The sequence below is a fragment of the Canis lupus genome, chromosome 22, assembly GCF_048164855.1.
Source record: "Canis lupus baileyi chromosome 22, mCanLup2.hap1, whole genome shotgun sequence".
NCBI lineage: Eukaryota > Metazoa > Chordata > Mammalia > Carnivora > Canidae > Canis > Canis lupus.
The window spans coordinates 45,911,864-45,925,442 of record NC_132859.1 but is presented as its reverse complement, the minus strand read 5'-3'; the positions used below and the strand labels follow the sequence as shown (position 1 = coordinate 45,925,442).

Genomic DNA, 13,579 nt, shown 5'->3' with positions numbered 1-13,579 from the left:
TGAATTATTTTATGCCAATGACTAAGACAACTTAATAAAATGGATGGATTCCATGAAAGATGCATATTACCAAAGATCTCTCTGGAAGAAATAAATAGCCTGAGTGGCTCCACTGTGCTCTTTACCTGAGGTTTGGGTGCATCAGATGGAGGAATAACTTTCCATAAATATGGAAGACATAATCATTACTTGATTGATTAGGTTTACTGGTAAAAAATTCTCAGAAATTGCTTACGTGGAAATATGCATCCTTTGTAAACAAAAGTAATGCCTTGGATCCATTCTAAGAAGGAGGCAAAGGGAATCCTAAGGAGGCTGTGAGAGCAGAGATTGTGTGGGTGAAACTCTTTGTATGTTAGAGCTGATAGGCCAGTAGCCCAACACCCTGTTTTCAGATACAAACGTAGACAAGAGAGGGTAGGCAAAGGGGCCCAATGCCACACAGCCAATTAGTAAGAACTAATACAATCAGTGGCTTTAGACAAATTTAGGGGTGTCATTTGTAACCATGGAATAAAGCAAAGCTCATGGGATCAACGAGAGGAAACAGAGCAGGACGCCAACTCAACAGGACCTAAGCAAAACAGCCTCAGTTTAGCTCTGCCCTAATTGTTAAGGCAGCCAGCATCCCAACTGGGCAAAATGAAGTCACACAGTGTTCCTGCAGCTGGCAATAAACAAGTGAGCTTTTCCCTGATATCCCCGTAGACAGGATGATCTAAAAACACAACCCCCCAAAGTGTATTAAGATTCCAAACAAAGAGTGATGTTAGTATAAAGCAGATTAAGAAATAAACTTTTCTTCCTGTAGGGAATTCAAACTGCTCAAACTGAGTTTGGTTTTCCTCTAATCGAAAAGTAGGGAAGTCACCAGGCCAAGACCCTGGCTGCAACAGGCACCATAAAGCTCTGGCAGTGGCCCCAGTACCACCCTGAGTGCCAGAGTCAAGAGGGACCTTGCCTTCACCTCTGCTGGCAGAGTACCAGTGGTCCTCGCTGCCATGGGAGCCTGCATGGCCACCACCAGCCTGGCCTCACAGGATGGCTGTGAAGGCTGCAACAAGATGACAGGCATAAGGTCACCTGCATATGTAAGTACTTGGTACATCATCATTAAATCACACTTACAACAGTAGCACCAAAGCAACTCTGCTTTGGTGGATACTAAGAAGCTGGATGGCTTCAGCCGGTTGGGCATCTCACTCTTGGGGTCATGGGATAGAGCCTCCACTGGGCTCTATGCTCAGCAGGTGGGTCAGCTTGAGATTCTCTTCCTCTGCTGCCCTCCCACTCACGTGAGCATGCAAACACCTTCACTCTCTGTCAATAAAATAAAGAACTCTTTTTTAAAAAGAAGAAGCCAGCCTCAGTGGGCAGAAATGTATACAGTTCCCTCAAAGAGCCCAACTGCTGCGTGTAGGTCTTTTGAGAGCATCATTTATAAATGTTTTAGCAAAGCTCGGTGCCTTCAGAGCCTTGATAGGAGTAAACCTTGCAGTTTCTATGGTTAAGCCTCTTTGGGAACCCTTGCAATGCGCTCTCCTGGCATTTGCCAAAAATATATCATTGGCAGGGATGGCATCTACTAAATAAAGGGACCTTGCATGGAGCCTGCTTCTCCCTCCTTCTGCCTCTCTCTGTGTGTCTCTCATTAATAAATAAATAAAATCTCAATAAAAATAAATAAATAAATAGACCTTGTTTGGCAAGACTCCAAGCATACAGACCTAATGCCAGGCAGGCGGCAGGTTGGCAATAAACAGGTATTGTGTGAAAGAATCCAACAGATCCATAATAATGTTAATGAAAGCAACCTATCGCTTGAGTCCACAAACATCAGGAAGTTCCAGGATGACTAAAGCAATCCTGCACTTTCCATGTTTCTGCCCCCAAGTCCATTTAAAGCTACTCAGCCATCCATATCCCATAGGGCCAGAACAGTCATGGATGCCGGTGTCCAACTCAACCCCTTACCAGGCAATGGCCCCCAGCTTTCATAAATGTTGGCTGTGAAAGGGCCACCGCTACTCTAGTCTCCAGAATTACCCTCTGTTGACTGGAGTCCCCCACCCAGGAGCTTACATACCCACCTCCACCTTCGCAAGCACAGCCCACAATCAGTAACTGATAGGGAAAGGGAAGGGTACCAAGGACCAGTCAGTCCCTCGCTTAGGGGGGCCCACCTCTGCGTGCAGTAAATGCTCCAAACCTGTGGGCTCAGGCTGAGGTCATCTCCAGCGGAGACCACATCCTTGCTTAGCTGTGTCCCCTGCTCCCGACAGCTCTCCCCTCAAAATCACATACACAAGAATCCCCTGCTCAGGTGCTATTTCTAGGGAACATGGACCCACATCATTGCCTAAAAGGATGAAAGGCCTTTAAATCTCAAAATAAGAATGAGCACTGAGCATTTGGTGGCACGTTTTTTTCAAAGTCTTTCATAGAAGACATCCCATCCTTCATGTTTCATTAAAAACAAAACGTAATTAATTACCCAGAAATGCCTAGAGTGCCTTCAAACTATTTCTCTCACATACACACCATCCTTCCTACTTTTGGTCTAGTCTGCAATTGATCACCTGATAATCATTTCTCCAAGCAGCTTTCCATGAAGGCCCTCAACCACTCCATCTCCCTCACTCACCAACCCTGTAGCTGTTTCCCTCCTAGTTTACCATTACTGGTGTTACAATATTTACCCGATGCTCTAACCACCGTCATCCAGCCCACCAGCTCTGTACTAGCTAATACAGTAGCCACCAGGGGCTATTTGCAATTTCAATTTAAACTAACTAAGAGGGATCCCTGGGTGGCGCAGCGGTTTGGCGCCTGCCTTTGGCCCAGGGCGCGATCCTGGAGACCCCGGATCGAGTCCCACGTCGGGCTCCCGGTGCATGGAGCCTGCTTCTCCCTCTGCCTATGTCTCTGCCTCTCTCTCTCTCTCTCTGTGTGTGACTATCATAAATAAATTTAAAAAAAAAATTAACTAAGATTACCCTGCCTCAGACAAGTGGCATAGGAGACCCTCACTAAATAAATGAAAGAATGAAAGAGTAATTTATAGTGATCATCAGTGATTTCCCAGTCTCGAATTTTGTAACCTTTACACTAAAAATTGATACTTTCCGGGACGCCTGGGTGGCTCAGTGGTTGAGCATCCGAGTTCAGCTCAGGGTGTGATCCTGGAGTCCCGGGATCCAGTCCTACGTCGGGCTCCCCACAGGGAGCCTGCTTCTCCCTCTGCTTGTGCCTCTCATGCGTAAATAAATTAAAAAAAAAAAACCTGATACTTTCAAGGGTATTAAAAGAACTGTAAGAACCTTCTAGAAAAAGTTCCTTAAAAAGCCACGTAAGGATATGAGTGTTACTGGTTGAATTTTGAGCGGATGGTAGTTAATTGTAGGTTAAGAAAACACAATGCCAGCCTCCAGATGGAGGCAGCCGGCTAGCCAGGAACTGCTGAGAATTTTTGACAGTTATTCAAGGCAGAATGGAGAATATAAAACTTTCCTTTTTTTCCTCCTAGGATGGGCAGGTATTTAAAACTCCACTTTTTCCTCTCAATAGAATAAAAACCCATCACGTATGTTTTTCCTTTGTTAACATCCTCACTTAAGACTACTTAAAAGCCCACATACCACACGGTGTTTATGGTCATGCAAATATTTGGGGCAGGGGGGATGGGGAAGGAGCGGGGTAAGATAAAGATAAATATCAGTCTGTCTCCCTACCCATCCCCTCTCCACCAACACTCCACTTTCCTAAGAAAACAGCTTAACAAAGACACCTACTTCGTACTCCGGATGAAGAAAGCAAGCTAAAAAAGAGAACCAGGCAGCCTCTGCTGTCTTCGCTTTGTAATGTAGACAAAGCAACTGGGGTGGGGGGTGGGGAGCAGATAACTAACAAATGTTCCTGGGAACATGGGAACCACGGGGTTCTCTCAACTGGTTCTCAGATTTTTTTTCATTTACTCTTTATTTCTCTTTTAATATGACTGTGGACCCATTTCCCTTTCACACGATGGGACATCCCTGGAAAATACCATCTTCAAAACCAGTAAGACATCTTCAGCTGTGCCATTCTTCTAGAAAATGATCAAGTCCTTTGAATTCCAAATTGATACTAATGGCATTAAGGAGAAAGCACTCCAAAGTTCAAATAGCCAGCGCACTGCAGACTTAAAACCTTAACTCAGGAGCTTCCTCAAAATTACATTACTGGGGAAGTCTGCAAACCCTTGCGCACAGGTTCACTCCAAGTTCCAAAAAGAAAAAGGAGCTTCAATAGAATGCACTTAATTGCTTTCTGTCTCTTTGTCCTATTCAAATGAGTATGTCCAATGATTTGGTTTTCTTAACTCAAACACAAGGTGAAACCCTGACCAGGACTGTTGTGCCCTTTTATTTTGTTCTACATTAATGACTGACATACTAGGCCTATCTTTAGCATCACTGAAGAGCTGGTGCCCTCTGACATTATCTTTTTATCCAGATTCACAATATAAGCATGCTATTCCTAACAAGTGTCAATTATCTAAGGGAAGACTATGATGTTGGGGCTAGTGATGTCTAGTGCCAGTTAGAGACACTGACAAGCAAATTTAAATGACTTTCCATTCCAGAATGTAAAGTATTAGTCAATTAAACATATCAGTTCTTCCAGGATGCCTGAGTGACTCAGCTGGTTAAGGGTCTGACTCTTGATTTCAGCTCAGGTCATGATCTGAGGGTCACAAGATCGAGCTCCACATCGGGCTCCATGCTGGGCATCAAGTCTGCTTGGGATTCTCCCTCTCACTACCCTCCCCACCCCAGTTGCACATACTCTTTCTCAATAAAAAAAAAAAAATCCATTCTTCCCAATTATAATTTGTAGGTCTGATGCCATTTAAGTACCAATGCAATTTTTGAAGGAGGACAGGAGACAAGAATGAGTAATGAAGATAGTAAAATATATTATGGAGCTACAATTTTAAGATCTTGGTACTTAAACAAGAATAGCTGGATTTTAGGAAAAGAGAAAATAGTAGCCTCAAAAGAGATACCACTTCGCATGAGAATTTAATGTGTGATACAAAATCATTACAAACGAATCAGCAAGATAAGAATCATTTTTATTCAATATTGAAACAATTGGTTAATAAATTGGAAGGAAAATGAACCTAGATTCCAGATTATTCAAAAGCTACAGAAACACATAAATAAACTGTACTTGAATATTAATCAAACCACCGGAGCAAGAATGAGTTTGGACATTGGAAGCATTAAAGGAGGTCACAAGTATTAAGATCCCGAGGTCTCACGCATCAGTTCAGGATGGGGAAATGGAGGGTAGATTGACTTCAGTGTTGGCACCCCCAAGGGACAGTGCTGGTGCCACATGGCCGTAGGTAGGGGCCTCAACCGATACATGTCAAGCTTGGCAGCTACCACAAGAAGAGTTCTTGCCCATATGAATTCCATGTGGATTAAGCAGCCCTCCTCCATCTCAGAGACTCCAAGTGGGACGGACACAAGAGCAGTGCCCTGGCTCTTACCTGTTCTGTAAGAGAAGGGACACACAGCACTTCCAACCATAGTCCAGTGGCCCCAGTAAACCCAAAAAGGTCTTGGGTTGGACTCTCCCAAGAGAGAGCCTGGGGTAAGGATTTGAGTTGAGTTAGGAGGTGATCCTGGGAAGTGCTGGAGGAGGGTGAAGAAATGAGGCAGTAAAGCAGCATAAGCGAAGAGCTGGTTGCTGCTATGGGCTCTGCTCAGAGAGGAACCTCTGGGGAAATGAACAGAATATGCCCTATGGCTGTCTCGCAGGGGCAAGGTAACTGTGATATTTATCCACCTGTTGCACTCCATTAGGGGGTGAGGGTGGCTCCCAGGGGCATTAACTCCCTAGAACTTCTGAATTCTCCACGAATGGGTAGACCATTCCCCTACAGTCAGAGAAAGCCCTCACACAGGGTTGCAGTGGATTGCAGGGGAACCATAAGAACAAGAACTAAGGACAGGTCTGATCGCATCTGCTAAAGGAGGGGAGCACATGGGTATCTGGGGAGCACAAATTGTCTGCCACAGATGTAGAGACCCAAGGATTCTGGCTATAACCAATCTAAAATCAACACAGCATCTGAACTAGATTGAACAACCAGCTTCACCCAATTCATTCCTAGAAGAGACGTTCCAAAAACCAGGCCGTTGTTGCTGGGACATCTGCTCCTCCAACCAGCCCCGAGGCCTAACAATAGTTCTTAAAGGTACCCTGGACTAGCTCTTGGGTATGTGGACAACTCTTAGGAAAAATGCTCTATTAGTCTGGGGGGATTCCAAGATGAAAAGATACAGCGCCTGTCCACCGGGAGCATGTGGTCTCTAGGGGATGACAGGTCAGCACTTGCTTCCAGACCATTTATCACAGATTCCAGAGAGATGCCGTGGGGTGCGAGTCCCCTGGAGGACCTCAGAAACTCTGCCATGAAGGTAATGGCTGTGCCGAGGCCAAGAGACAAGTAGCAGTTTGTCATGAATGAGAACAAACAGAATGGAAGCCACTTCCAGCAGTTTGCTCCTGGGGCTTCCAGCAGGGAATGTTAGGTTAATAATTCATACAAAAAGAAAACATCAAGTTATGTTTTAAATTATTTCATGCCAGTAACTTGAATTAATACAAGATCTCACTCTGGCCACCACAGAAATTTGCCCTCAGTTTGTGACATTTTTGTGTGTCTGTTTGGGTGCCCTCGGCTTTCCCCAAGTGCAGAGTTTCCATTTTCCTTGTTATGTAACTACCTTGGGATCATTTAACCTGCACCACGCCTGTTCTCTCCTCAGAGAATTTTGAGTATCTCCGTCCAAAAACAGAGTTGGTGCTCTTAAAAACTGAAGGCAGATAACTAATCTCACCTTATATGGTATGACAGCTTCTGTCTCAGAACCATCCACGATTTTCTCAAATATTTTTCACTCTCTTGAAACACGTAGAAGACAAAAAGTATGTACCTAATTAGGCCACACAGAACCTACTCCAGCGGGTCAGAAGCAGGAGGCACAACAGAAAGGCTAACAACGCCAATCACATCATCCAAAAGAGCACTAATTAAAAGTCCTGGAGAGGAAAAAGAGACCCCACAAGAGGCTGCAGTTCCTCAGAAATCGGTTCAGGAAAGCTCAAGTGAGTCAAGAAAGATGGGATGATGAATATGGGCGGCACAGCTCTGGCCTGGAGCTCTTCTGTGCTCCTCCTGGACACATGTGGTCCTCACCCTGGTCAGTGGCCAGCCACCCTGACCCCATGGCGAGGAGCCATCTCTGACTCTTCTTCCCTATTTTCACCTCCCACACAGCCAGTCCACCTCCAAGTCTTGTGGATTCCCCCTCCCAAATAGCTCTCAAATCAGACACCTCCTCTCCATTCCCTTCACTACTTACTTCCTTGGCACATGGGACCTGAACCACCTGTCTCAGGCCTTCCTCCCTACCACCCACCTACCCACACCTGGGCAAGCGATGTCTCTGAGACATGAAGCTGGTCATTTGCCTCCTTCATTAAACACTCCAGCGGTTTTTCCACCTGCTTCTTTAAAAAAAAAAAATTATTTATTTATTCATGAGGGACACAGAGAAAGAGAGGCAGAGACACGGGTGGAGGGAAAAGCAGGCTCCATGCAGGGAGCCTAACGTGGGACTCGATCCTGGGACTCTAAGATCACTCCCTGAGCCAAAGGCAGATACTCAACAACTGAGCCATCCAGGCGTCCCCCGACCTGCTTCTTAAATTCTGGAGGATCCTCAGACACATTCCAGGGGATTTGCATGTTCTCTCAAATTATGTTTGTTTAACTTGGTGCTTGCATTTCCATGATAAGTTTTTTTTAAAGATTATCCACAGAAAATCAACAGAAACATATTCTGGATCATGCTATGACCAATTGCTGCCACATCATTTCACCACGTGTATTCCTACATTTATGATACAGTTGGCAACAAGAAATATTTTAACTGTCACAGCTAATAAGAAAATAACGAATCAGACTTACCACAGAGAGCACTAATGAGAACTGAGCCATCACACAACCCATGTGGCACAGCACATAGCATACCAAATTGGCAAGACCTGAACAGTTGTTTTTAGAATCAGAAACAGTGATTTCATGGTAGCTAAAATAACTTCATCCATCACACAAAAATTCATCAAGTTAATCTGAATTTCCCGATTTGTAGCTGTGTTGCTATTTTATGTATATATCTGTTTGGGTTTTATAGTCAGATGAAAGCTCTGAGCATAAAGTATAAACCTATTTCACGCTACTCCGTGTTTGAACTGCATTATAATAAAAATAATGTAAGCCACCACTAGGAATCTACAACATTTTGTTTCCTTTAAAGGAATTCACATATTACTCCCATTTGAAAAACTCTGGCCTTCAGACTGAGGCTTAAGGTCCATACCAAGGCATATGTAGGAGAGACAGGGATGTTCTCCGAACTTTCCATCCACACACGCCACCCCGGCTCCTTCCCCAGCCCCCTCACAGTGAGTTCTGACCAATGGACTTCGGGCATGAGCAGCAATGCATCAGTTCCAGAGTGAAGCCAGCACAGAGGAGCCAGAGAGCAGCTCTCCCATGATCTCCTCCTGCACTGGTGACTACATAGGCCACATTTTCCCAGTGGTGTGTCTACAGGATGGGACTGCCCGCATGCCTGCCAGCATGGCCCTCTGCTGAACTGTGAGGGACACAGAGTGTGAGTGACACATAAACTTGGTTGGGTTAAGCTATGAGGCCGGTGCAGTTAATTTGTTACTGCAACAGAGCTTAGCTCCTCCTGACAAATACATCTTTGGAAACAGAGCTCAGCTTCCCTGCCCAAGCCCTTCTCATCATACTCCTGCTCCAGACAACTCTTAGTTCAATGACCTGAATGCACCAAGCTGTTTCATGACACCCTACCTTTGCACACGCTGTTCCTTAATCCTAGAATGCCAGTGTTCTTACTCTTCTGCTCTCCTCCCTCACCCCACCACCATGATTCATCCTTCCAAACTCAGATCAGATATCAGTACCAGCAAGAAGCCTTCCTCCCTCTTCCTTCCCTTTGACCCCCATCACCATTACCCATGAACTGTACAGAATGCCTGTCTTAACCATGTAAAAATCATACATTTACATGTCTGTCCCCATCCTACCCACAACCACATTGTGACAGGGTCAGTGGCTTACTCATCTCTACACCTTCAAGACCAGCATGCAGGTGGTGTAGGCACCATTTGGTTGTTTGACCAGGAAGATCTTCCTCCAGGGGGCTGGCCTAAGGCACTTGAAGGAAGTTATATCCATTACTCCTGCAAGGAATAAGTCCCAGCTGTCTCTGCCCCAGAACCAGACCAGATCTGCCCAGAAGGCCCCAACCCTCCCCAGCATCTCCCCAAGCACAGTGCTCCTTAGCCCTAAGAGGGGCCTAGGTCCTAGTACTCTCAAGTGTGGTCTCCAAACAAGCAACACTTACAGAACTTAGAAGCTAGTGAGAAAAGCAGAATCTCAGACCCACCCCAGACCTCCTGGATCAGAATCTGCACATTAGCAAGATCCCCAGATGAGTCATGTGCCTGAGAATATCTAAGAAGCACTGGCTCAAGGCACCCAAATAGAATCTCTTCAGCCTAAAAGGTAACTTTAATAATAATACTTTCCATTTGTAATCATATCTGCTGAGTGCCTTACATCACTAAATCCCCAGAATAATCTGATCATGCCCATTTTCCCAATGATGAAGCTGAGGCTCAGAGTAGTGGGTACTCTGCTGAGGATCACACAGGTTGGAAGTATTTGGAGGCAGTTCTGATGGAGTCAAGAGCTCTACCCACCCCCCATAACTACACACAATAAGGCACCCTGCCATTTGCAAAGTTCTGTAAAAGTCAGCTTTCCAGACCAGCCCAAGCCCCCCCAGAGACCCCCCTGTCTCCTCATAAGCCACTGAACTGTGCTTCTCTCTATCCCATCACTAACTGCCTATACCATGAAGCCTCCACATACACCACCGTCCCCGAGAGACTGCCCCTTCTCCCTGGGTTGGGATTTTATGGACTTGCTCAATCAATAATTGATGAGTCAAAGAAAATATTTCCCCTTTGATCATCAACCCTCTGAGATCAGCTTGACAATTACTCTTAAAGAGAGAAAGTTGAAGATGCTGACATTCCCAGGGAAGTTCAGTGACTTGTCCCCAGGTCACCAGGAAGCCGCAGACTTGCGGATAGAACTCCACTCCCTGACTCCCAGTACGAATGAATTCTTCCGCACCATTCCTCTTCCCCTGCGTTTCCCTCTCCTGACCTATATTAGTAGGCAGTTAACAAAACATCCTTTCCAAAGAACACCTCCACATATGCATCTTCAAAAGGGGCTCTGCTACACCACCCGAAGGCCCAAATTTAGACATTTAACAGGAGGCCACCAAAGGAAAAGGTGGGGAAACTGTGTGTCCCACATACAATGAGCCTAGCACTGAAGCTCAACAGTCCAGCATCGCTCTCTCCAAGCTTTGCCCACAGCCTGGCCACAATAAACTAAGACTTCACCTCAGTTATTCTGAGGGCTTCATGGGGTTCTCATGCTGAGACTCTCCCTTCTCACACTTTTTTAGCTCACCATCAAAGAATATGGCTCAGAAAGATCTTTTCAAGCCAAATGAAGTGAGTTACAGAGCATCTTTCAGCAATTATTTTCTGCCTCTCTGTTCCTTCTCCAGTGGAGCATTTTATGGCACCGCCCAAAGCAATCTGAATATTAAGTTGAAATGCTTTTCCAGGGACATCTGGGTGGCTCAGCAGTTGAGTATCTGCCTTTGGCTCAGGGCGTGATCCTGAGATCCAGGATCGAGTCCCACATCGGGCTGCTTGCAGGGACCCTGCTTCTCCCTCTGGCTGTGTCTCTGCCTCTCTCTGTGTGTGTGTCTCTCATGAATAAATATATATATATATATATATATATATATATATATATATATATATATATTTTTTTTTTTTTTTTTTTAAATGAAGTGCTTTTCCAAAGTTGGGCTGCCGGGCAAACTGAACATGTCTTCCCTTTCTGACTTCTCAAGGCCCTGGTTTCTTACTACTTTGCCCCTTAAGGAAAGCACAGTGGTTGGCTACAGCTCCACATGCCTTACTGGTTGTGATGGTGGTTGTCAGCTCAACACCAGCCCACCAGACCACCCCTCCTAGCAGTCACCCAGACTGACCTCATAGCTCCTAACACAGTCACCGAAGCACAGGACCACCGTATGCCAAGATGCTTCGTGAAATACAGCGATGGCAATAGAGCCAGCTTATTTTGATCACTGTCATCCTGGACAATGCACAGAGTAAAGGAAGGGAACAGAATCAGCGGGGAGGGGTGAGGTGGAGAGATGACTAATGTTGGGGATGAATAACAAGTGAGTTCCCTCCACAACTTCTCTCACCCCCCCCACCCCCCCACCCCCCCCCCACCCCCGCTCCCAGCAGGCAGATCCTCTGAGAAGGTGCCCCCAGTCTCCTCTGCCCAGCCCTGGTACTGTCTTCTCTCCACCTCCCAACACTTGGCCCCAAAGCCAGATGTGGAAGGCAGTGTAAATGTGGTCCTAGATTTGAAATTAAGTGATGGGAGATTTCACAGAACTCATTTTTTTTCCTGTTAATTCCCAAATGCCCCGCCTGTAGCCTTTATCCTGCCGGTCTTTAGTTCTCCCGTGTGTTTCTTTATCTAGTTCTAAGGAGTTTCCTTTCTTTCTGCTCGGTGGGAGAGCTCCGGAGACTTGGGTTCAAATCCCAGCTCTACCGCTACCAAGCCATTTGACCTGGGGCAAGTCAAGAGTTGCGGGCATGGCTGTTGCTAATCTGAGAAATGGGGATAATGCTACCTTCCTTCCAGGTTATGAAAAGGACGGAAGGTGGCCAACTCCAGGCAAAGCACCTGGCACCCTGAGATGCTCAGTACGCGTCAGCTGCCTGCCGGTGGCCTGCACGCTTCCGCAGCCCCCCGCACCTCCACCTCGAAGACCGCCCACGCGTTCCCCAGCAAGGTCCCCCTGGCTGGCAAGGGCGAGGAAGCAGCTGCGGACAGCGTGATCCCGGGTCCCCAAGCAAGCGAGTTCCAGCGGGTCTAGACGCGCGCGCGCGCACACACACACACACACACACACACACACCCAGAGCTCGGGCACCCCCGCGGGGCTGGCTCGGCGGCGCCACCCGCACGGAGCAGGGTCTCGGCGTCCCCGGCCCGCGGGGGCCCGGCGCGCGGCACTTACCCGGGGCGGGCGGCGCGGGCCGGGCGGGGGGCGGCGGCGGGCGCGGGGTGGGCGCGGCGGCGGGCATGGCTGGGCGGCGGGCTCCGGAGCCCGGGGCGCGGCGGTGGCTCGACGGCCGGGCTGGCGCGGGGAGGCGGGGCCGGCCGAGCATCCACCCGCCCGCGCCCGCGCCCGCGCCCGCGCCCGCCCCCTCTCCTCTCACTCCCGCCTCCCGCCCCGCGCCGCGCCCGGCGACAGCCACCGGCAACGTCTCCGGGGGCGCCGGGCTTAGCAACCGCGCGGCGCCGCAGCCTCGCTCTCCGCGCCCGCCCCGTGCGCGCCGCGCTGGGCCCTGGAGGCGGGGAACCGGCGCCCCCACCCTGCTCCCGGCGCCCGCCCCGTTGGGGTCCCCGGGCGGCCCCCGCGCCCAGCCTCCGCGCGCTCGTTCCCCGCCCTGCGCGCCCTGGAGCCCGGCGGGGTCCGGCCTGGAACGTGCGCCTCGCCCACGCTCTCTGTAGGTGGCCAACCCCAGGCAGCCTCGGCCCGCGTCCGCGTCCGCACGCCGCACCATTCCCTCCGTCCCAGCATTCCCGCCGCCCTGGCGCGCTGACCCCGGTCCTGCAGCCACCTACATCCCGGATCCCGGGACCCCCGGAGTCAGAGACCTGCTCCCGCTCTGACCACAGCCGCGGCTTGTAAGGCACAGGCTGCGCAACAGCCCTCAGCTCCACCCCGGTCTTCAGGCTTCATCCAAGGGCTGCTCGATGCCCCGATGCCCCGATGCCCCGTATTGTTACACTCCTCACGAGTACCCCCGCTCAGTCCTCGTACGTGCAGACATCCCGGGCCTGCCGTCAGGGAACCAGGCCCAGGGGACCCACATCCTCAAGCACCTGTTCCCAGGCCTCTTCTGGGAGAGATGGTGAAGGCAGGGGACCACCATACACACACCTCTCCAAGTGGCCACTGACAAAATTACAGAAGTGCTCTTGATTTTGCCCTGATCCATCAGATCACCGAGCCGTCTTGTCCAATGTGGGTGTTCTGTGAAGTTGTTCAGGTTCAACAGAACACTGGGGCTCAGCTAAGAGCACCAGGCCGGGACCCACATGGCAGCAGCTGTCTTTCTTTCTCACACAGAGCAAGTCTAGAAGAAGCTGTTTCCACTTCTCGTGGATGAGCTTAGGACCAGGTATCTCTCCAGGCTTCTAAATGCCCACCTTCAACAGGCTGCCTTTTCCTCCTCAGACTCAGCCTCTTAAGCCATTGCGTGAAAAAGCACCTTCTGCTTCTAGCTGGTATGATGATCA

The 13,579-nt window shown here is 48.7% G+C and overlaps 1 protein-coding gene across 1 annotated transcript in view; it reads right to left on the bottom strand.

The window, feature by feature from the left end:
- DCLK3 (doublecortin like kinase 3) overlaps positions 1 to 13,223 on the bottom strand; it is a 58,173-nt gene extending 44,950 nt beyond the window's left edge. Inside the window, exon 1 of the mRNA XM_072793444.1 lies at positions 12,902 to 13,223. The gene's annotated coding sequence lies outside the window, so the exon portion shown is untranslated. The remainder of the gene's footprint in view (positions 1 to 12,901) is intronic.
- Positions 13,224 to 13,579: the final 356 nt, after the last annotated feature.